Here is a 22758-nt window from a genome sequence, read left to right on the forward strand (position 1 = left end):
TCCTCGAAGGTGGACAACCTTGTGTGTTATGTTGGATCATTGTACCATTAGTGTGATAACCTGGAAACGGGGCCGGTAATCGTGATTTGCAGGAGTGCTCGTTGTGGTTTAAAAGAGCCATCTAAGATGTGGAGGATCAAGGTGACGTGAGTGCGGTGATCCTTTAAGAAAGCATGTGTGATTTAAATTGTGGCGCAGTGGATGTCCGTCATTAGTGCGGCATCCAATTTGAAATCGTGCTGATTATGCGTGGTGACCAGGGAGGGCCGGTGATCTTGATTACAGGAGTGCTTATGTCGGTGATTTAAAATGCTGTGTGTCGTATGTGGCGCGGGAGAGCGTCACGCTATTAATGCGGCAACCAATTTAAAACCTGCATTGTTACAAAATAAGACAAATAATGATAATAAGCAGCACGGTACCCCGGTGCGATTAGGTGCGGCAAAGAGTTAACGATTACGGGCGTGGAGGCTGTCTGGGCGCTCACCTGTATGATTCAAAAGTCGAGTGTCGGGAGGACGGGCCATAGTACCGTCCTTGATCTGGAACAAGTCAGATGGCGGGCAGTGCGCTGGCCATCAATATATCCAGGGGATTGACATGTCATGCAGTTGCGTGTACGTTGCTGACGGGAGCAAGGTTGCTAGGCAACGACGCTCACTAAGCTTCTCATGCTGTAACACGCTTCAAGCGTGAGAGGAAAAATTAACCCATGAAGGGGTCAGGCCTGTCTTTGGGTAGGGGCGTGTGGAGTGTATGAATAAGCTTCTCAGGCATATGTATGCTAGTTAGGAACTGTTTGACCAAGTTGTGCCGTGTGCAGTGTAATAAACAGACTTGCCATATTTGCAGTAATATAAGCAGGGTTCCTCATACAACAATTAAAGACGTTTAGGAACATCAAGGCCATGATTATCTCAATGGGTATACATTGAGTAGTGTATATTTACAAGTGTTCTATGCACAAACAGAGGTACAGAATATCAGGTAACAATGTGCAAAAATTACGTCGATCCTGTTTAACAGATTGGAGAAACGTTTGAATACAGACAGGATTTGAATTACTCAATAGGTGTCCATACAGTAGTGTGTATTTCAAGTATGGTACATGTGTTCTGCATGCTCAGGAAGACATAATAACAAATATGCATGTGCATCAACATTGCAAAATGGTTATATGCATAGACATTTGAGGGTTACGCTTGGAACAGCCAATCCTGTACATACTGTGTGTGTGGAGCATGCACTCCATGTTTGTAGGTTAAATGTGTTACATGCCTGGTTCTTGGTTGCCTGCATTCGTGTGAAAATCAGGGTTCTATTTGGATATGGATATCTGGGTTCTCTAGTAAGCCCATCTGCTTAGCTATCTCCTCCTGTTCGGTAAGCCCATTTGCCACAGCATTCAAAGTGTGTATCCACCTACATTCCTTAAGATTCAGAGCAGCACGGATGGAGCCACCCCTCGGGTTTGTGTTGATCTTCTCCACCACTCTCCATCTGATGCTTTCTGGAGGATAGCAACAAAATGTGACAACCCAAAGCAGAGGAAGAGGGGTCTTGATAGAAATGTTGAAAAAGACTCCACTATGTCATATTTGCGGCAAGTTGGGGCATTCTTAGCACAAGTGTAGGTTCAATCCACTGAACCAGATGAATGGAAAGGTAGTGAAAGGTAAAATTACACAGCTTCAAGCAGGTGATATGATGCAGAATCAGCAGACTCGAAGGCATAACAATTTAAATTTGACTATGCCACAAGCCCCTATGACTCAGTTGAATAGCCAAGTGCAGAAGTATAACGTGAACATGGGATTTCCTATAAATGATCAAATTGATATTTATTCAAACTTAACCCAACAATACCTAATACAGATAGATGACAGTGATTCTGATTTGTCCCAAGGATAGTGCCTGTGGAGGAATGCATCTTTGATGCAACCTTAGAGATAGAGCAGAGTGGCCCTTACATGGATGGCAAGATAAATGGAACACCTTTTTCAATCCTTTTCCACTGTAAGAACAGCTGAAGTTCCAAACCTACCCATCTCGGGAGAAAGAATCCAAGTTGTAGAAGTTTCAAACCGATTATTGTTAACACCTTATCAGAACCTGTTACAGTACAGATTGGATAATTTGAAGATTTACAGAAATTTGTGATATGCGGTTCCAGCCCAGTCAATCTTTTAGGTCGAGATTTATTGTGGAAATTGAATTGCTCTATCTATTGTACTCCAATAAGAATAGAATTACATACCAATAATGAGAATAGTATATTCAAAATGACAAACCAAAGGACAGAAGTTGAGGGGTTATTTCCTTTATTAACAAGTAAAAATTTACCCATAGAATTGAGAGACACTGTGTTCCCACAGGTTTGGGATTTCACAGGCAAATATATTGGGCTGATCAAAGGAGTAGCTCCAATATGAATCACTCTGAAACCTAATGCAGAATTTTCTCGACCTCCACCATATAATCTGAGTCTTGAGGCAATCGCAGGTCTAACACCTTTGATCAAGTCACTGATTGAACAAGGAATTTTGAGGGAAATCATGGGAAGCCCATTTAATTCACCAATGATGGGAATTTACACCTGGATTACCAATTTTTATTTGCATTCTGGTTCAGAAACCAGGTCTTGGCATGGTGCCGAGTTCCACAACTGTGTACAGAGTGTCCTTCCATTTTCAATCAAATATAGTCATTGGTAATGCCAAACCCTCTCTACTGGTACTGGACATTGGTGACTTATTCATAGCGTCAGTCACTCAAGAGGCTTGCATATTTTCCACTATTGCATTACTGAATCATCTGGCAGTAAGTGGGCATATGGTGTCAGCAATGAAGATACAGTGTTGTAGAAGGGTTGTCCTTTACCTAGGACATCACATTGGGGCGGGAGTCAGAAAGGTGTCACAAGAGAGGAGTACTGCACATTCTGAAGATGAACCCGCCAAGACCTTAAAATGAGGTTTGCATGTTTCTGGGAATGGTTGGCGACTGCCGCCAATGGATTCTAAATTTCTCACTGACTGCTAAGCCACTTCAGAGGCTTACGCACAAGGATGTGCCAGATCCAGTTCCATGGAGTGATGAATTCATGCATACGCTCCTTTAAAGACCTGCGAGAGAGTCTGTGTCGCGGACCAGCATTGGGAATGACCGACTTTAACAAAAGCTTCACTCTATTTTGCAGTAATTGCAAAGGCTGTGCATTGTTAGTTCTAACACAGATGCATGGAAATGCGCGAAGACCTGTTGTATACTTCTCAGCTACATTATATCTTATAGCTGCAACATTGCTTGGATGTCTGAAAGCAATTGCCCCCACATGTGTGAACTTGGAGCAGTGTGAGAGCATTGTGATGGGCCATCCACTGAAAGTGCAAGTACCCCACTCTGTTGAGATTTTGCTTACTCGTATTCGAACACAACATTTCACCAGTAGCTGGTTAACAAAGTATGAGCCGGTGATATTTGGTGCAGAGAATATATCATTGGTGAGATGCACAAGTCTAAACCCGGCTACCTTTATGCCCTTACCAGTAAATGAAGTTGTGGTTGACAAAGCAGATCATGATTGTTTGGATGTGACTGAACTGTGTATGAAACCTTTTTCCGGATTTCATGGATGTTCCATTGCCTATGTCAGATCATGTGCTGATAGGCTGGAGGAAATCTGAGAGCTGCATATGCCATCTGTATGGTTGTGGGAGTGGTGGAAGCATCGTGGTTGAAAGGAGTGAATTAGGGTTAGGTAGCTGAGCTAATTGCGTTGACCAGGGATTGCAGCATTATTGAACAATTGAGAGTTGCCATCTTCTTAGGGACAGCATAAATGGATTTGCAGTTGTTCATGATTTTGGGCAGTTTTGCTTTCAGTGTGGGTTCATGACCTCTTCGGGTTCGCCTATCCCAAATGGAGAAAGCGTGAAAAACGTACTGCTGTCCTTACAATTGCCAGCCCAAATTGCAGTGGTAAAGTGCCCAGCCCAAAGACAAGCAAATGATTATGTGACAATCGGCAACCGCTATGCAGATGAGATCACGCACTATTGCACCCTAAATTCTTTCATCTTCAATGGGGATCCATTAAAAGAACAACCTGTGTTGCAGAATGCAGGCTGATGTTTTTAGTTGTAGAAACATAGGAGGAGATAAAAGCATTTCAGGATGAAGGTTCAGATTGCCGAACGACAGGGGTGGATCATAGCAGGTTGCATACAAAGACAAGAGGATGAGGTGTGGGTGTACACAGATGGAAGACCAGTTTTGCCTGGTAGTCTGTTGTCACCAATTGCAAGAAACTATCATTGACCTGCACATGTTGGGAGAGATGCTATGATGCGTCTTTTCTGACAGATATGGTTCAACCCCCGATTCCGAACTGTTGCAGAGATGTTGTGCCAGAGGTGTGTATTATGTCAATAACAAAACGTAGGAAAGAACATATTAGTCACAATGAGTCAATTAGGGGACTCTGAGGGACCCTTTAATAGAGTGCAGCTCGATTTCTTCGAGATGCCCCCTTGCAATGGACTAAAATAAGTTTTAGTGATTATGTGTCTGTTCTCTTGTTGGTTTTAAACCAATCCAACCAGGCATATAGACAGTCTAACTGTAGCAGAACTACTCTTTAGAGAGCTTATACCACAGTTTGGATTTCCAACCTCTTTGGAATCAGATAGAGGGACACGTTTCAATAAAGAGGTGATACACCTGCTTTGTGCAGCATTACAAATTGAATAGAAGTTATACTGTGCATATCTACCAGAGGCATCTGGAGTGGTCAAATAAGTAAATGGAACACTAAAGTCCCATTTGGCAAAGGTGTGTGCGTCCACATCTCTGAAATGCCCAGATTCTTTACTCTTGGTATTGATGAGTTTGAGAAGTATCCCAGAGAGAAGAACTGTACTGTGCCCACACAAGATCATGATGTGGAGGGCTATGAGACAGCCTACAGTCTCAGCCAATCAGCTAGTGAGTATAACTGATGATGTTGTACTCAATTACGGTAAAGGATTTCTGGATGTGGTCCTTTCTGTCTCTCACCAGGTTGGGGAAGCTGAAGATTCAGCACAACAGGAGCAGTGCTATGACCTGTTTACCAGACAATGGGTACTAGTCAAGAAGCACATGTGCAAAATGTGTTTGGATTCTCGTTGGCATGGGCTGTATCAAGTGATTCTTGTTACCACAACTGCTGTCAAATGTGGTGGTCTACCTAACTGGGTGCATGGTGCCTATACTCGCTGAGTCCCACGTCCCCTTGAAAATACAGTACCTGCAGTGGATGTGGCGGTGGTCACAGTGAGACGTCCAACTCAGGTCAGTCACAGAGGAGAGGAGGTCACAGCGACTGGGTCTCAAAGCACTGATTCAGAAGATGGTCCAAGAGAGTCAACACCTGTAGGGAACAAGAGTCATGTGGAGAGGGACCTGACTAGGCAAAGTAATGACTCAGCTGTTGTGAACAGTGCTAGTGAAAAGCGAGTGGTAAGTGGAGATCATTGGTCCAGAAGAATTGGTGGAAGGCAAAATACCTCCAACTGTAATCAAAGTCTCAAGACAAACTGAACAAAGCGACTCAGATGATGACGAGACTACAGTGAGAAAATTCGAAAAGAGCTAAAATACCAAGTCAGAGATATGCTGCACCAGAGTGGACATATTTAACAGTAGCAAGTGACAGGGAGAAAGCATATCATGCTTTTTGTTTCAAGAATCTGAACTCACAAAAACCACCTTGAGGAGCTGTTATGATAAAAGCAGGAGGAAACAAGGACATGGCTTGTGAATACCTGAAGAGACAAAATTCACTGGATTATGCCAAACCATTCACATTTGTGAATTGTAAAAGTGAAAGAAGCAAGGAAAGTTTTGTTTCCTGAGTTTAAATATATACTTTCTGCAAAACCCTACATTATAAAGCGTTTCCAAAATGTAACGGAAAATCCAAACCAGGTATTGATAAAACTTAAACATAAATATGCTTGCTTTTTAGCTCTTTTTTCTATAATTATCATATTGATACTTATTGTTCAAAACTCATCATGTCAATGTGAAGCATGACATTAACCCTACCTCTGTTACTATTGAAAGAAAAGAATGATGGAATTGCAACTAATGACCTAACTGATAAGACTTTACACCATGATCAAGCAGCCAGTAGTTTGTCCTGCCGCTTGCCATTTGCTGAATGTTGGTATAGTTTTTGTTAGCTTAGTTTTGACTGGCTGTTGATGTCAAACTGACTTCCGTGTAGTCCGGAAGCAGCAGTTACCAACTACAGTTTTCCTCCGCACTGTTCGCACTTCTTCTTTGTCTCGCGCAGCTGTGCCTGACATAAACATGGCAGTGGTGCATGAGCAAAGAGCTGGTGTGCGTGAGGGGCGATTTCAAGAAACAGCCAGCTGCATTCCTTGTCTAATTAGCGCGGTCGCGCTTGTTGCAGGTTAGCCTTGTTTTTTTAATTAAAGTTTGTAGGGTTGTCTACTTTTCTTTATGGAGCAGCGCTATTCGCGCTATAATGTAACGTTTTGTGTGAGTGAAAGCCAGCATCAGCATCCGCAGAGGGTGTTGTGTTTTCCCCTCCCACAATCCACAAGTATGTTATCATGCAAGACTTAGAGCGAACCTTCCCCTTGTGTTTGTTTCAAATCAGTGGACATTTCCACAGTGCTGATAAGTTACGGCAGTGGGCGGTAAGGGGTAGATCTATGCTGGTGCTAGCTTTTGAAAAGGTGTTACACCTTTTAATACCTGCACACACTTGGAACGAGCGGAGATTTGATAGTTCGGCACCCTAACATAAAGCTTTCACATCCATTAACCGGCAGCTCATTTCAAACGTGTATATTTTACAGCAAATGGGTACTTTACTCTGTAAGAAGTGATGCATTTGAAGTGTACGAATGTCTGGGGAGTAAGGGGCCATGGGATGCAAGCATTGTATGAGAGGCCCAGCCAACCATTAGACGGAGTCCTATTTTAAACCCTGTCTGGCTGGGAGCGACTTCTGCTTTAGGTCTCAGTGATGTTGTGTAAAAAGGTCAGGCTACCAACCAGAATAAAAGATCCTTAAGTATTGCCCGGCGGTGTCGCCTCTTAAACCCACAAGATATTAACCAATGAAGAGGCAGGCGCTGGAGACTGGAAGGCAGGAAACAAAGGTTTATTCTCTCCGGAGGAGAACACATCAGTTCGGACAGCAAGTATCGTCACGAGGTGCTCTAACCGCATCTCTGAGGCCTGGCCTCTTATACACAGTTTATGAATTTTATTGCAGGTAACACATTCTTGTAATGCTTTGAGGTATGAAAGGACATCCTCGGAATCTCCCCTTCAGGCCCGTTCCCACACGTATTTACAGTTGAAGTCCCCACCCCGGTCACAATAGGTGATGATTATCGCGCAGCTGGACATTCCGCCGATTCACGGAATGTGTGGGGTTGATCGGATATCATAGGGTGGGGGCTTTGATCAATTCGAGGGTCCTTTAATTGGGGGAAGCTTCCTACTGTATGGGGGGGGCAATAAACAGTATCCGCAGAGCTAGGTGGCGGCCTGGGAACGAGGAAGACAAACGGGCACACAGGAAAGGGGGTTTGTATCAAAGGGCCTGGGACCAGGAAAGGAATGAAGGGAGGTGTCGCGCTGGGAACAGGATGGGGTTCTGAGGCAGAGCTGCACTGAAGAGGGGTTTATGACCCAAGGCGTGCGAGAGCGGGGGGGGGGTTTGTGAGGGCGAAGGGCTGTGCTGGGGGCCAGCGGCATGCAGAGGGTGGTTCTGATCGAGGCACCTAAAATGGCGGGTGCGCACAACAAAAAGTGTGGCATCAGGGGAAAAGGCAAGATGGCGCAGATAATGTTTACCAAGCCGTACTAATTTTCCACAGTCCTCCCTTTAACATATCTAGCCAACTTGCCTACTCAATGTCAATCTTCATCAAATTCCTAACCTCAACATCATATAATGCTCCCATGCGTTCGTTTCCAAAGTCCACAGTCTTAGGGCAAATACAGTTTGCACATAATGAACACAGGGGTGGCAGACATTGAATTCCTAAGCATAGACCGCATATTACAACTACAGGAATCAGGATAATGGTGAACAGTCTCCAACCCCAGTTCTTAACAGTGTTCCAGAACCAACCACCAAGCGACCATTCTTCCTGATCCTGGTGGACTTCTGAAGAGAGTCTGTGAAGATGTTCGATGGCTTTGTACACTGAGGGTGAGTTGTCCGGTATGTATGTACAGCAGCTGGACCCAATAATGCGGCATGCTCCGCCACGGTCTGCAAGAACCACATCTAGGACAAGGCGGTTCTGGAGGGCCACCAAGCGGACCGCTTGAAGTTCGGCGGTGTTGTTAGCAAAGATACCAGCCGTGATGTTCATTGTTGTCTCAACTGCCTGAGTCAGATGTCGGATGGCACGGCTGTTTGCCATCGGGCCCCAGAGAGGAACAAGTCCCTTCATAGCATCGAGGAACTGCGCTCCTGTTGAGTCGGCTTGCTCAATGTCCTTGGCTCGTTTTTGTCTATGATGATTCGCTGGGGCCACATAAGTCGGAGGAAGGATGAAGGAGATGAAACAAGTGCCCCCCCAGCCTTTGGGGAGCCAGGTGTAGGCCTTTGTGCCGCAGACAAAATACATGTTTGGGGACGACACAAAGGAAGGTGGATCCATGGAGTCCAAAGTTCTGGTAAAACGGCAAGCACTGCGGCCTACCAGCTGTGTCCCATGTCCTTCTATGCACATGTGGCCTGTGACGTTGATGACTGACAGGGCCACAGTCAGAGTGGCAGCCGTTCGTTTCCGCAGGTAGGAGAAGGTGGGTCTGGTTGGATTGCTGAACACCTGCATTTCAATTCGTTCTTTAGCCGGGATGTCCATGTGGATCGAGTCGTTGGAGGTCTGCGGGCAGAAGTGTGCCTTTGTTTTGTTTCGCCAGACCCCGTGGAAGAAATGCGTTACGGTTTTGCTGGAGGTGGCATTGTCCTTATAGCTTTCTTGCAGGAGGATCAGCCAAGCAAGGCAGGAGCCATGAACTGAGAAGGGTGAAGGGATGAATGGTATCGAGTGTCCGGTGGCGTGGGGCAGCAACCCACAGATCCAACAGTTGGTGGCATTGGTGGCGAGATTGTGCTGGTGAAGGAGCTGTACGAAAGAGTTATTCCAAAACTCCTTCCGCCTCTCTCTGAGTTGAGGAGAGAGCGAAATCAGATAATGTTCCTTCATGGTGGTAGGCTGGGCAGTGGTCAGGAATGTTTCGTGAGCAGGTCACCGTTCTGAGATTTAACTTAGTTCATGGTCTACTTAGCCGAAGCTCCCTCCTTTCGACGCAGGAAATACCCTTCTCTGGATGGCACAGTGGGATCAGGGAATTTTGAAAGTTCAAGTGCTCCGGTATCAGGATAGCAGGTTAGCGACGGTTGGTCTTTGTTCAGGAGCTCTTCTTGGTTGTCGATGTTTTCCGTCGTGGCCAGGGTCGAGGAGACCTTCTTACAGTGGTGTGCGTGCAGCCAGTGCCGTTTCCCCTCCACACGAAGAGCCGTCCGGGTGGTGATCAACACTTGCCAGGGGCCCGTCCACCGGGGTTCCAGACTCTTCGACCGCTGAAAGTTCCGGATCAGCACGAAATCTCCAGGTTGGATGGCGTGACCCGGACCCCTGGAAGCATCGGGGATGGCCTGCTGCACCTGCTGATAAATGACAGACAGAGTTTCAGTCAATTTATACAGATAATCAGACATTAGGACGTCCGGGACGTCATGAATGGAAGTTGGTTTCGGTGCAGACCAGACATTCATGGGTCGACCGAAAACAACTTCATAAGGTCTGGTGGGGGTGGAACGCATCGATAGCAATGCCAGTGGGAGGGCGTCGGGCCATTTCAGACCCGTGGTAGCCACTATCTTGGCCAGTTTAAGCTTTAGTGTGGCATTGTGTCGCTCAACAAGTCCAGCAGACTGGGGGTGGAAGACTGCGTGAAATTTCTGCTTGATGCCCAACCCCTTTAAGATGAACTGAATGACTTCGGCTATGAAGTGGGGGCCATTATCGCTCCATAAAATACGACAAAGGCCGTAACGGGGGAAAAACTCCTTTAACAGTACTTTTGCAGTGGCCATAGCAGTGTTGTCACGGGTTGGGTATGCTTCCACCCATTTGCTAAAAGCGCACACCACGACAAGTACATATTTCAGGCCTTGGCACCTGTCTAGCTGGATGTAGTCCATCTGCAGGACTTCAAATGGGTGATTTGGGACCCCAAATCCCCCCCGGGGTACTACAGTTCCTTTCCCGGGGTTGTGTTGCAGGCATATCAAGCATTGATGGACCAGACGTTTGGCGGAGTCTGTGATTTTATCATTGTGCCAAACTCTGGAGACAAGTTCAATCATGGGGGCTGATCCTATGTGGGCAGGGGAGTGTGCCATAGCCAGTATAGGAATCAGGTACGAGTCAGGTAGCAACCATTTGTTTGTGTCTCTTGTCCGCCAGCAGCCTTCGTCATCTTTTAATCCCACCCGTGTCCATTCAGTCAGCTCGTGTTGTGTGCTAGCCGTTTGAATGTCTCTAATAGTGTCCCTAGCGTCAGTCCATTTTTCTGCTTGTGACCTGGTCACGTACATATGGGTTGTCGTCCTATTTTCAGCTGTCGTTTGAGCCGTGATGTCGGCTAGCGCATTTCCCTGCCCAATGATGTCTGTCACCTTTTTGTGTGCCTGGCATTTGACGACTGCAAGCTTTTTGGGGAGAAGGACAGCTTCGATCAAGGCGGAGACTAGATCCCCGTGCAAAATGGGGGTGCCGTGTGAGGTCAAGAATCCCCTTTCCCTCCAAAGGAGCCCAAAATGGTGGACCACCCCGAAGGCATACTGGCTGTCGGTGTAAATGTTTGCTGTGGTTCCTGCTGCCAGAATGCAGGCTCGTGTCAGGGCAATCAGTTCCGCTGCCTGGGCAGATCGTTGCGTGATGCGGGCTGTCTCGACTACAGTTCGAGCCGTGGTGACTGCATAGGCAGCGGAAGTGGTGCCATCGGGGAGTTTGATGCAAGAACCGTCCACCCACAGCTCCCCGTCAGGGTCAGGGAAAGCCGTGTCTCTGAGGTCAACCCTGCTTCTAGTCTGTTCGTCCGTAAGAGTCACGCAGTCATGTACAGGGTGCACATTGGGATCGTTCTCTGGCAGGGGTAGCAGAGTTGCCGGGTTCAGTGTGGTGCATCTTTTCAGGGCGATATGGGGTGCAAGCAAAGTCAGTTCGTATCCAGTCAGTCGTGCACTCGTCAGGTGTTGCGTCTTGGTTTGGTTCAGGAGGGTGTCAACTGCATGGGGTACCAGTACCGTGAGGGAATTCGAGAGTACGATCCCCTCACTCTGTCGGATAGAGATTGCAGCAGCAGCTACAGCTCGAAGGCAGGCAGGCAAGGCTCTGGCTACAGGGTCAAGAGTGGCAGAGAAGTAAGCGCACGGTCGTTGCTTTGGGCCAATGGCCTGGGTCAGGACAGATAAAGCGCACCCCTCCCTTTCGTGAGTGTAAAGGGAGAAGGGCTTCGTGTAATCAGGGGTACCTAGGACAGGGGCCGAACAAAGGGCATCTCGTAGTTCCGTGAAGGAGGTTTGACACTCAGGGGTCCAAGGGAGTGGGAAGGGGACGTCTTTACCTAGCAGAGAAAGCAGCGGTTTCACAATGAGGCTAAAGTTTGGTAACCACTGTCGGCAGAAGGAGGTGAGGCCTAGTAGGGAGCGAACCTGTTTCTGGGTCTTAGGGACAGGAGTTTCGAGAATGGTTTGGATTCGATCAGGAGTGAGTTTCCTTCCTTCTTTGGACAAAAGGTGGCCTAGGTAAGTGACCTGGGGTTGGCAGAATTGCAACTTCTTTTTGGAGACCTTGTGGCCATTTTCCGCAAGGAAGTGCAGGAGTTGAATGGTGGCTGTAACTGCTAATGGAGTGGTGTCGGCTGCCAAAAGGATGTCATCGACATATTGCACTAACACCACTCCATCGGGTAACTGGACTTGATCCAGTTGTCTCTTGAGGGCCTGGCTGTAGATGCTAGGGCTCTCGGTGTAGCCCTGGGGTGCTCGGCAGAACCTATATGAGCGGGCCTTTAGGGTGAAGCCGAACAGATATCGGCTGTCCGGGTGGATGGGGATGGAAAAGAATGCGTTTTTGAGGTCAATGACAGTGAAGGTGGTGGCAGTAGAGGGAATCAACGTCAGGATGGTGGTGATGTCTGAGACCACAGGGTACTGGGGTACCACCACTTTGTTGATCTCTCGAAGGTCAATGATAAAACGGTATGCTTTCTCATCTCCCTCTCCCTGTTTCTTGATGATGGGCAAGATAGGGCTGTTGCAAACGTTGCTAACCACTTCCTCTACCACTCCTGCGTCTATCAGTGACTGAATAATCTTTACCAATGCCTTCTCGCCCTCGGGCGATATCCGATATTGTGGAAGTTTTGGGAGTGTCGCGTCTGGTCGGACAGTAATGTGCACTGGGTCAATCAACATGCGCCCTACGTCCGAATCCGCCTTGGCCCATAGATACGGAGGCAGAGTGTCAAGCAGGGATGTGTCAGCGTCGGAGATGGAAAACATGCGTCGGGGAGGGCAATGTCTAAGCAGAACGGGGTTGTCGTAAAGGAAAACTCGAACTCCGTCTTGGGAACATCTGATCGTCGCTCGGAAGTGTTTCAATAAGTCAAGTCCCATAATGGCGTCAGGGCTATTGGAGGAAAGCAAAAACGTGGTGTCAGTGGTGTTGTTTTCTACGTCAAAGAGGATCGGGGCGGATAAAGGGTTAGTGGAGGGCGTTCCATCGAAACCTGTCGATGTTATAAGTGAGCCAGACAAGGGTGCCCCCGGAATCAGTCGTTTAGATAACGCACTACGTGTTGCGCCAGTGTCTACCAGAAATGGAGACTTGGTACCCAGGACCTTAGCAGTGACGTAAGGGCCTTGCTGGTCAACATAGAGCTCGACTGGATCCCTCCCTTGCCCTTGGCAGTCCTATGCAAAGTTGTGGGCGTCATCGTAGTCAGATTGCTGGTATTGGTTCTGTCTGGGTCGATCAAATGTATTTGGTCTGCCTGATCTATCGTTAGTCGTGTCATTAGGGGGCCCTCGCTGTTGTCCCTTATTTCTCGGTCCACTTGCTATGTCCTTGGGGTCTTTGTTTCTGATTATTTCCAGAAGAACTGGGCACTGGGATTTCCAATGGCCAGTTCCTTTGCAGAAAGCGCACTGGTCCTCTCTAAGGTCTGTACGTCCACTGTGGGGAGTCAAAGTGCGGTCCTGGGGAAATGCAGCCTTAGGGGCGTTCGTCTGATAGTTTCCCCGGTATTGGTCTCGTCCTATAGTCACCCCTTGCAGTTGGGCCATCATCACCCTCTCTTTCAAGTCCTTCTTCTTTTTCTCTGTCGCCCTATCGTTTTCATTTTTCTGATGTTCATAATATTGGGCCATCTGGAGGATAGCCGTAGGTTTGGAGGCTGCCCAACTACTCTCGCTAGCCTGCAGTTTCTGGGAGACCTCTGATGACAGACCCTTAACATAATTCTGGACAAACAGATGGTGTCCGGTTGCAGTGGTCATGTCCTGGCCGCTGTAATCGGAGAACACCGTTTCAAACCGGGAGAAGTATTCCGATACATCCTCCTGGGGTTTCTGGCGACAGGCCGTTACTATCGACCAGTCCACTTTCTTTTCTGGAATCAGGGTTTTTAATTTCTGTACGATTTTATCTGGAAGGTCTAGGATGGATTTCAAAGGCTTTTGTCCAGGTCCTCGTTGTTTGTCAATGTTATCGAGTTGTGACCAGGTATGTCCGAACAGCTCAAGGTGGTCGACTTTCCGGATTTGCTTCCACACATCAGCTGGTAGACATAACCCGAAAAAGAAGTCGATGTCAGCCAGGGTCATAATCGTTGAACCTAGGGCTGTACCCAATTCAGTATAGAAGGCAGTGGGGTTTTTACGTAGGTCAGGCAGAGATTTCCGGAATGTCAGAATCTCTTGTCGGTCCCATGGCTGGTAGACCCAGTTGTACACTACCCTTCCTTTTGCATCTTGGTGGTTTGCATCATCGTTAGTCCCTGCACCTCGTGGAGGAACCCAGTAAGGGGCAGCCTCTCGTATTGGCATCATGGTGTTAGATTGCTCAGTTTGTGGTTCGGTCGCTACGGATGTCGTGGGTTTAGTTCCCGATTCTCGTTCAGTGAGGTGGCGGAAAACCTCAAGCGTACGCGTAAGGAGGTCCGTCACATCACACTCGCCCTCATCCCCGATATCGACCTTCCAGTACAGAGTCGTTAGGCTCTCGGGACCTTTGTCTCGATATCGGTCCTCGTATGCGTTCAAGACATGGTAACACAGTTGTACGGTGAAATGTCGTCTGTGACTCCCTGTATACGAGTTAAACATATCCGTGATGTACCCTTCATCTTCCTTCCTTTCTACCAGTGTCCTTGCTATCTTGTCGATCCCTGTTCGCTCATCTTTGCTTAGTCTGTTTGTTCTTGCAGAATCAGCCCTTCGGGTCTCGGGGTCGCCTAACGTTGTCGTTTGCGTAGTATTTAATACAAGGGGTCCGGCCGGCCCAGAGGCCATGGGGGCCGAAGCTGTGGCGCTACCCTCGTTTGTACCTGGGGGTGGGGAGTGCTGTGCTAAGGGTTGGGAAGGGGCATATGGAGGGGGCATGTAGATGGTCGGAGGACCTAACAGCAGATCATCGTTGGCTCGTTGTCTCGAGGGCAAGTCAGGGTAGAGCATGGAGGACGTTCTAACCGGAAACTGGCTTGATGTTTCCATTTCCAGTTTCTGTTTGGCTTTCTCTCTTTCCTTTATCTCTCCTTCTAGTTTCTGAGCAGCTAGGTGGGCTGCTTTTCGCAGCTCTTTTCCCAACCTACTCTCAGTTTTCTTTTTACGTTGTTCAGTTTCTTTGCGCCACATGCCGAAACTATCAAGCATAGTGGGCGTTGTCTTGTTTTTACCAAGGGCTGTTTCTAGCGCATTTATTTTGTCATCATCGAAGGATCCTATCAGTGGCCACTGACTTTCTCAATCCTTTTTCGTATATTTATGCCACAGCTTGTTATAGGCTATAGCGGTCAATCCATGCTTCATGAACATGTCCTTATTAGGGGTGCCTTCCAGTGGAGCCGGATGGTTCATCTCTAATAAGCGGTCCGGGCTAAACATGCTACCAATCAGTGGGGAGAAGACAGACATGACGGAGCACAACGGGGACAAAAGTCAGCACTGCCTATCTTATCACTGCGTGCAAAGACTAGACAGAATATTCCTATTCTACGTTGTTTGCAGGCAGTGAATACCTCATGAACCAATATCAAATAGTCAACGTTCGGTCAAAACAATTCAGTGGGGAGAATAAGTAGGCCCGCAAAGGTCTGCGTTACCTACCCTTTCACTATCTGTAAAAAGGGGGGGGAAGCTCTTTCCTGTTTGCAGACAGAGAATCTCCAGAAAACAGTCTGCGAACAATAGTTCAGTTTCAAGTAATTAATCAGTGGGGGAGAAAGATAGGCGCAGCGGTTGCATTACCTATCCTCCACTGCTTGCAAAGGGAGAGCCTGTTGTTTCTCCGTTTGCAGACAGTGGATCTCCAAATAAATTAACAAAGAGTAATACTAGTATTTTCTAAACAATTCAAATAATCATTACGCAATTCGTCGTGTTTACACGACCTTACCCGGACCGCATGGACAGTTTCTTGTCTTCCGAATCCAGCGCCCGATCGTCCTCTTTTCTTCGTAATCCTCGCGGCACTCCTGATGGTTCCCAGTCAGGACCGTAGATCACTCGAGAGAGGTCTGTTCGGAACCAGTGAAGTTCGGATGATCGGCTGTCAGACGAGGGTCTATCGGACAGGTGCACTCCCGATCGTTGCAGTCATTCACTCCGTCGTCAGGACCTCTCCCACTGGATCCACGAGTCACTGATGGGCCCCACGTTTGGGACGCCAATTGTAAAAAGGTCAGGCTACCAACCAGAATAAAAGATCCTTAAGTATTGCCCGGCGGTGTCGCCTCTTAAACCCACAAGATATTAACCAATGAAGAGGCAGGCGCTGGAGACTGGAAGGCAGGAAACAAAGGTTTATTCTCTCCGGAGGAGAACACATCAGTTCGGACAGCAAGTATCGTCACGAGGTGCTCTAACCGCATCTCTGAGGCCTGGCCTCTTATACACAGTTTATGAATTTTATTGCAGGTAACACATTCTTGTAATGCTTTGAAGTATGAAAGGACATCCTCGGAATCTCCCCTTCAGGCCCGTTCCCACACGTATTTACAGTTGAAGTCCCCACCCCGGTCACAATAGGTGATGATTATCGCGCAGCTGGACATTCCGCCGATTCACGGAATGTGTGGGGTTGATCGGATATCATAGGGTGGGGGCTTTGATCAATTCGAGGGTCCTTTAATTGGGGGAAGCTTCCTACTGTACGGGGGGGGGCAATAAACAGTATCCGCAGAGCTAGGTGGCGGCCTGGGAACGAGGAAGACAAACGGGCACACAGGAAAGGGGGTTTGTATCAAAGGGCCTGGGACCAGGAAAGGAATGAAGGGAGGTGTCGCGCTGGGAACAGGATGGGGTTCTGAGGCAGAGCTGCGCTTGCGTTTATGACCCAAGGCGTGCGAGAGCGGGGGGGGGGGTTTGTGAGGGCGAAGGGCTGTGCTGGGGGCCAGCGGCGTGCAGAGGGTGGTTCTGATCGAGGCACCTAAAATGGCGGGTGCGCACGACAAAAAGTGTGGCATCAGGGGAAAAGGCAAGATGGCGCAGATAATGTTTACCAAACCGTACTAATTTTCCACAGTTGTCATGGACCAGAGGAGAGTGGTTGGTAAAATTCCACTCATTCAGTAACCAGCGAACTGATGGACTGGGGATTGGAAATGAGCTGACTGGATGGGTCTGATTGTCCATCTCTTTCCCGAGTTGTTTTGCATCTGTTCACTCTAGATGCACATGAGAAGCCCAGGCCTGCTCCTTGGAAGGTTCTAGCACCTCTGAACAGTGGCACTGCTAGCGCTGCACATCACCATGGGATAAGAGGCACAGACATAGCCTAGCTACAGATAAAGGATGTAGAATAAGGTGCCTTCTCGTACCTTCCATGCCTTTTGAAGATAGTTTCCGCTCTCAATCAGAGAACCCCACACTAGACTGCAATTGTGGCAACAATGACTAACAATCTATATTTACAGTCGCATCTACACAAATTCAGTGTAATAATAATGATGTCTTTCTATCGGGACGTGTCGTGTATGTTATACACACAGTTGAGGCCTACCTACCTACCTTTGCTAGTCCTGCGGGCTCTAGGCTCGGTCCTTGGTATCTCTGTAGCCCAGCTGAGCACTACTGGGAGCTCCAGCTGCCCTTCTTGTGCCAGGAGACCCGAGGGGGGCTGCTGTTTCAAACGATTCATTCTGCCAGGGAGTGGAAGCTACCCCTGCCTAGCGCGTGAGCGGTCGATTTTTCCATTCATCCTCCTATAAGGGGGGGAGGGGGTGGGGGGAGGGAGGCCGGTGCATGTAAAAAGCTATTTTTGGCCCCCTCCTACGGTTTTGTAGGGAAAAAAGAAACACAACCAGAAATTGAAGTGGGCCCTTCATATCCCCGGGCGTCGATGCCACTGCACCTGTTACATTACTGGAAGCTCTGCCCCCTGCCTTTCTGTTCCTCGTAGGGGCATGGGGGAGTTAGGTTTCTAATTGTAAACATATGGGCATTCAGATGTGGGACACAGCGTTTACCGGGAAGCTGGTGCTGTACAGGCGGCCTGGTGTGTGGGCATTGCAGAACAGGGGCGAGGCTGTGCCCAGCTTTCGCGGAGTGGGCACAGATGGGTCAGGCTTGGCACCACCAGCAGAGGGAGACAGCCCTGGAATCTGGCCATGTTGACACAAAGTACCTCCAATGGGTATTTATCCTGCTCCAATGTGCCCATAGCTCTTTCTAGGAAGCTCTAAAAATGAAGCAAGTTCACACAGCGAGTCAAAGGGAATAAATGTCAAAATCACTGAAGCAGGAGTAAATGTAACAGTTACTGCAACTAGTGATGATTAAACTACCAACAAAGGATGTTCCTAAATCTGGGGAGCACAAACGTAGCGTTTGTTCCGGTCCCTGAGTCTGCTCTGTCACAGTCTCAGACGGCGCTTAATTCAGCCAAAATGTACACCCATGAAAAGGTTTCAGGTCAATACATAACAAGCATTTGCAATGGAATAGGTCTTGCATTTACGCGAGTTTAAGCTATTGCCATTGTAAATGACAATGCCTTTTATTTATGTTTTAAAAACCAAAATAAAAGGCCTAGCCATTTAGAAGGCCAATAGCTCAAACATGCATAACTGCGAGACCTACTGCATTGCAAATGCTTGTTCTTTAAATGTCTCTGTGAGTATGTGTACACAATGGGGCTTATTTACAAGCAACTGACGCATCTCTGCGTTAGAGCTGAAATGCATCGTTTTCCTTGCGCTGGGCAAAGAAACCCTTGCACCCCCATGGATGCATTGTATTTACAATATGGCACACCATGGCGCAAGGATTGACAGATGTGTCAGAAACTGTGACACATCTGTCAGCGCAGAAGTAATGCATTTCTGGAGTTGTGTCACAAGCATGATGCAAATCCAACAATGCTTCGGGGAGGCCTATACTTACTACACTGTGTCACTCTCTACGCCTGCTCCATCACAACATTTGAAAACTCTCTTCTGTAGTTGATTGTTTATCAACTGATACAGCAGGAGGTTTCCTTGTCATAGATACTAAAATGGTTGCTATCAGATCTATGGTATTACAAAACAAACCTGCATTAGACGTTCTACTCACAAAAGAAGATGGAGTCTCTCACATGCTAAAAGTTCAACAGTGCTGTACTTATATCTCTGGCAAAAGTTAAGATTTGCAAGGAAATATCAGCAATATTACTAAATTGAGAAAAGATTTGACTGAATTGAAAGCTGATGTTGCATGGGAATCTATTGGAAAAGGATTTACTTCTATGGGAAAATGGTTTGCAACATTGGGAGGTAGTTTAGTGGAAAAAATATTAACATATGCTAACTATTGCTATTGGCATATTAATAATAATAATAATTTAAAAAAATTGCAATCGTACAGAATTTGAAAAAAGAAACTAGGGGAATAAAGTGAAAGAAAGCAGAAATTGGACTAGAAGATACAGTGTGGCTACTATAATGAATTAAAAGCCTTAGAACAGACTATGCTAAAACTAATGAAGACATCCGTCTTATAAATGTGACATCAGATAAAGATAAAGATAAAATTGTGATGGCTCGATTCACCATCATAGGGCGAATTGATAGAGCATGGACGGTATCTTTCATCTATCTCTATGAATTTTCCCTGGAAACATGATTTGCGACATTAACCCCTTGAGTGCTCATGACGAGGTCAGCTCGTCAGTGCTCATGACGAGCTGAGCTCGTCATGACCGCGCCCGTTCCGTGGAACGCTCGCATGCTGGGCGGATTCCCCTGCAGTGCTGAGCGTTCCATTGGAACGGGTGTGGCCATGACAAGCTCAGCTCGTCATGAGCACCGGAGCGCCGTAGCTCATGAGGAGCTGACCTCGTCATGAGCACCGGGGCGCTGTACGCGCCCCCCCCGCCCACCAGCACAGCGGGGGAAACAGCCCCGCACAGAAGGGGTTAATATACGAACATGACAAATGTGTGTTAGGTTACCACATTTAAGAAAAATGGACAAATTAAGTTTGATTTAGATACTTCATCGTAAAAGTATGCAGAATGTTAGACGTAGGTTTGTGAAGATATTTAACTGCAAATAAGCTAAAGTAAAGTTTAACAAATATATTGATATATGTTTTCTTTACGCATAAATGAACGTGATAAACAATCGATAGAAAACTCCATAAAAGAATAAAACTATTATGTGTTAAGAAAATGGTCATTAACACTAGAATGTGTAATGTGAGCACAGACATTAATGAGAAGACAGATGCCACAATAATTTGTGCTATGTAAAGGTTTATGATAAATGTGCTATTAAATCCTGAAGGATGTTTTAACCTATGACATGAAAAGAGACTTGCAAATTAATATGCAAATAAATAATGAAGTGTTAAACGTTTTTTTTTATTTTTTATTAGAGGTACTTTATAATTGCATGATGAAAATGCACATCATTAATCTGCCTACTTGGTGAACTAATGCATTGCATTCAATAATGTGAGAGTCAGAGTTTAGCATAAATTCATTGTGAACAGGCCGTGTTTCATGAAGACCTCAAAACGTCCTTTTCTTTCCTAGTATGAACTCATGAACTGAATAGTCTGAAGCCTATGAGAACCTTTTGTAAAGTTTCTACTTGTGCTCCAACTCTCAATGATTCCTTTCACATTTGTAGCTTACATGATTATACTTGTAACAAAATTGTTACTTCGTAGAGCACATGCTTGGGAAAGAACTGACAAAGGATAAGAACATGAACTCGCCTATTTCTTAAATAACACAAGCAATCATATGACAACGTGGTCCTAAGGAAAATGCAAAATAATGGAGTACTTAATTCCTCCAGATTTGTATATTTTTAGCTACAACATCAACTAATCCTTTTGAAACTGACCAATGGGATGGAGTGGTCCTATAAATTTAGTGATGTCAAGGGGTGTAAACTAGAAATTGATGAAGTATGATTGCCCAAACTCTGGACAGAGGTGTTTCCTATTCTTCTACATCTCTCCTCTGCCCATCTTGTGGTATAGAGGCTTACGGTTTGGACTTCCAGAATCAATGTGAACTGTGATGAAATACTGCGTTTGCTGCCGGGATTGTATGTTTATGTAGTGGAATCTTTCCAGCTGGAACGTTTCCAACAACAGCTGTGACAGTGATGCTGCAGGACGGACAGGGGCAGACAATCCTGTCTATTAACTGGAAACTGGTCATTTAATGATTAACTTAACTTTCATCCCTAGGGTTTGTATGAGAGATAATTGCTTTCTATAGACTCACTTCCTTCGGATCTAATCTCCTTCGACTGAGGAAGATAGCTCCCTTCAGATTGAATTTTGCAGTTTGTTAATGCTTATTAAATCATTCAATTCTTAAAATTAGATTGGTATGCTAATCATTTGAACTTTTATTAGGATACAATTTGAGATAAATGACTCTTCTGCTTCTCTTTCATTTTATGTTGTGGTCAATTTATTTGCTTTAAAAATGTACTAATCTATAGGTAGATTTAATCTGAGAAATTCCATCAGTAATGAATAAATATTAATAATTATCTTCCATCCGTCTTGCTGCTTACCAGGACTACCAATGCTGCAGCCACCCAGGAAGAGGTCACCATGCTTCCAAAGGTCATATCCATCTTCCCTCCAAGTGTGGAGATGTCAGGACCGACCGGAGCCGCACAATACAAATACCTGGGGTACCAAACTCCTTGCAGCATCCCAGGAATGTTGTGCCCAGCCCAGACACTAGCGCAGAGGAAAACTGACTTGCACATTTAGGGACTTTAGGGACAATGAGACCCAGCCCAAGAGGACTGGCCCCCCCAGTCGGAGCTTGAAGCCTTTTTTCAATCGGACCACTCCCCATTGAAGTGAACAGGGCAGCTGATGCTGACATACACCTCTGCACCTGGCCACCCCAGTTCCGCCTTGGGTGACCTGTGGGTGTTGCCTTGGACCTTGCCTTATACTCACCTTAAGTCCAGGAGATAGATAAGTCACTGATAAGTGCCCGAATGCAGTATTACTGCTCCGGAAATTGCAAGGTGTGAACTTTTGAAACCTTTAAAAATGTATATTTTGAAAAGTATTCACCTGATCCTGATAATCTTGATATCTAAATTCATATACAAATCAGTCTTATTTTTATACATTGGTGTTGCATTTCTTTATTGAGTGTGTGTGTCACTTACTGCCTTTGTGTGTGTAATAAATGCTTAGCACTACCCTCTTATAAGTCTGACTGCTTGACCCCACTGCCTCAAAACCGAGCATTTGGGTTATCATTTGTGCCTCTGTAAACCAACTTGGGCTTGCCTGGACTCTTTGCACAGTGTACCTCATTTTGCTCCACTATATAAAGAGGCAGCATCCTACACTTATCCTGCCAGTAGGAGCCACATAGAAACACTGGTAAAATAATTGACATAGATGTTCCTTCTCTTTCAGTTACAGAGACAGCTACAGAAGCACTTTTACATTCATTCTCTCACTAAAAAACATTTATGCATGCACCAGACTCAAAAGGTAGTTGCAGTGACACCTACATAGTTCTCTATTGCCTAACACAGGCACTGAAACATTTGTGCAGCCTCTTACATATTATTTTAGGCAGCCATACAGGCATAATAGCAGGCAGTTATATACCAGCGCGTTTATTTAAACATCTCACTCTCACCTGTGAACAAGACGATTAGATGAATGTTAGGTATAAATGAGTGATTTCATTGCTGCCACGCTTTTGACAAATAAAAGGCAGCTTCAAATGGAAGTCGGAATTGGGCTCTGCTTGTTCTGGTGAAACCCATACTTACAGGATTCTCCACTCATGTTACAAGAGCCCGCCCTGCAGGGTTAGGGGCCCTCAGCAAAACTGAGCTTTTCTGAAACATTTTACTGAGGGGGCATGACCTGCTCCACTGCGAGCCAGCCAGTGGATTTCCGAGGTGAATTATGGCACTGTGAGCGACAAAGGGAGA

The sequence above is a fragment of the Lissotriton helveticus genome, chromosome 10 (genome assembly GCF_964261635.1).
Source record: "Lissotriton helveticus chromosome 10, aLisHel1.1, whole genome shotgun sequence".
Lineage (NCBI taxonomy): Eukaryota > Metazoa > Chordata > Amphibia > Caudata > Salamandridae > Lissotriton > Lissotriton helveticus.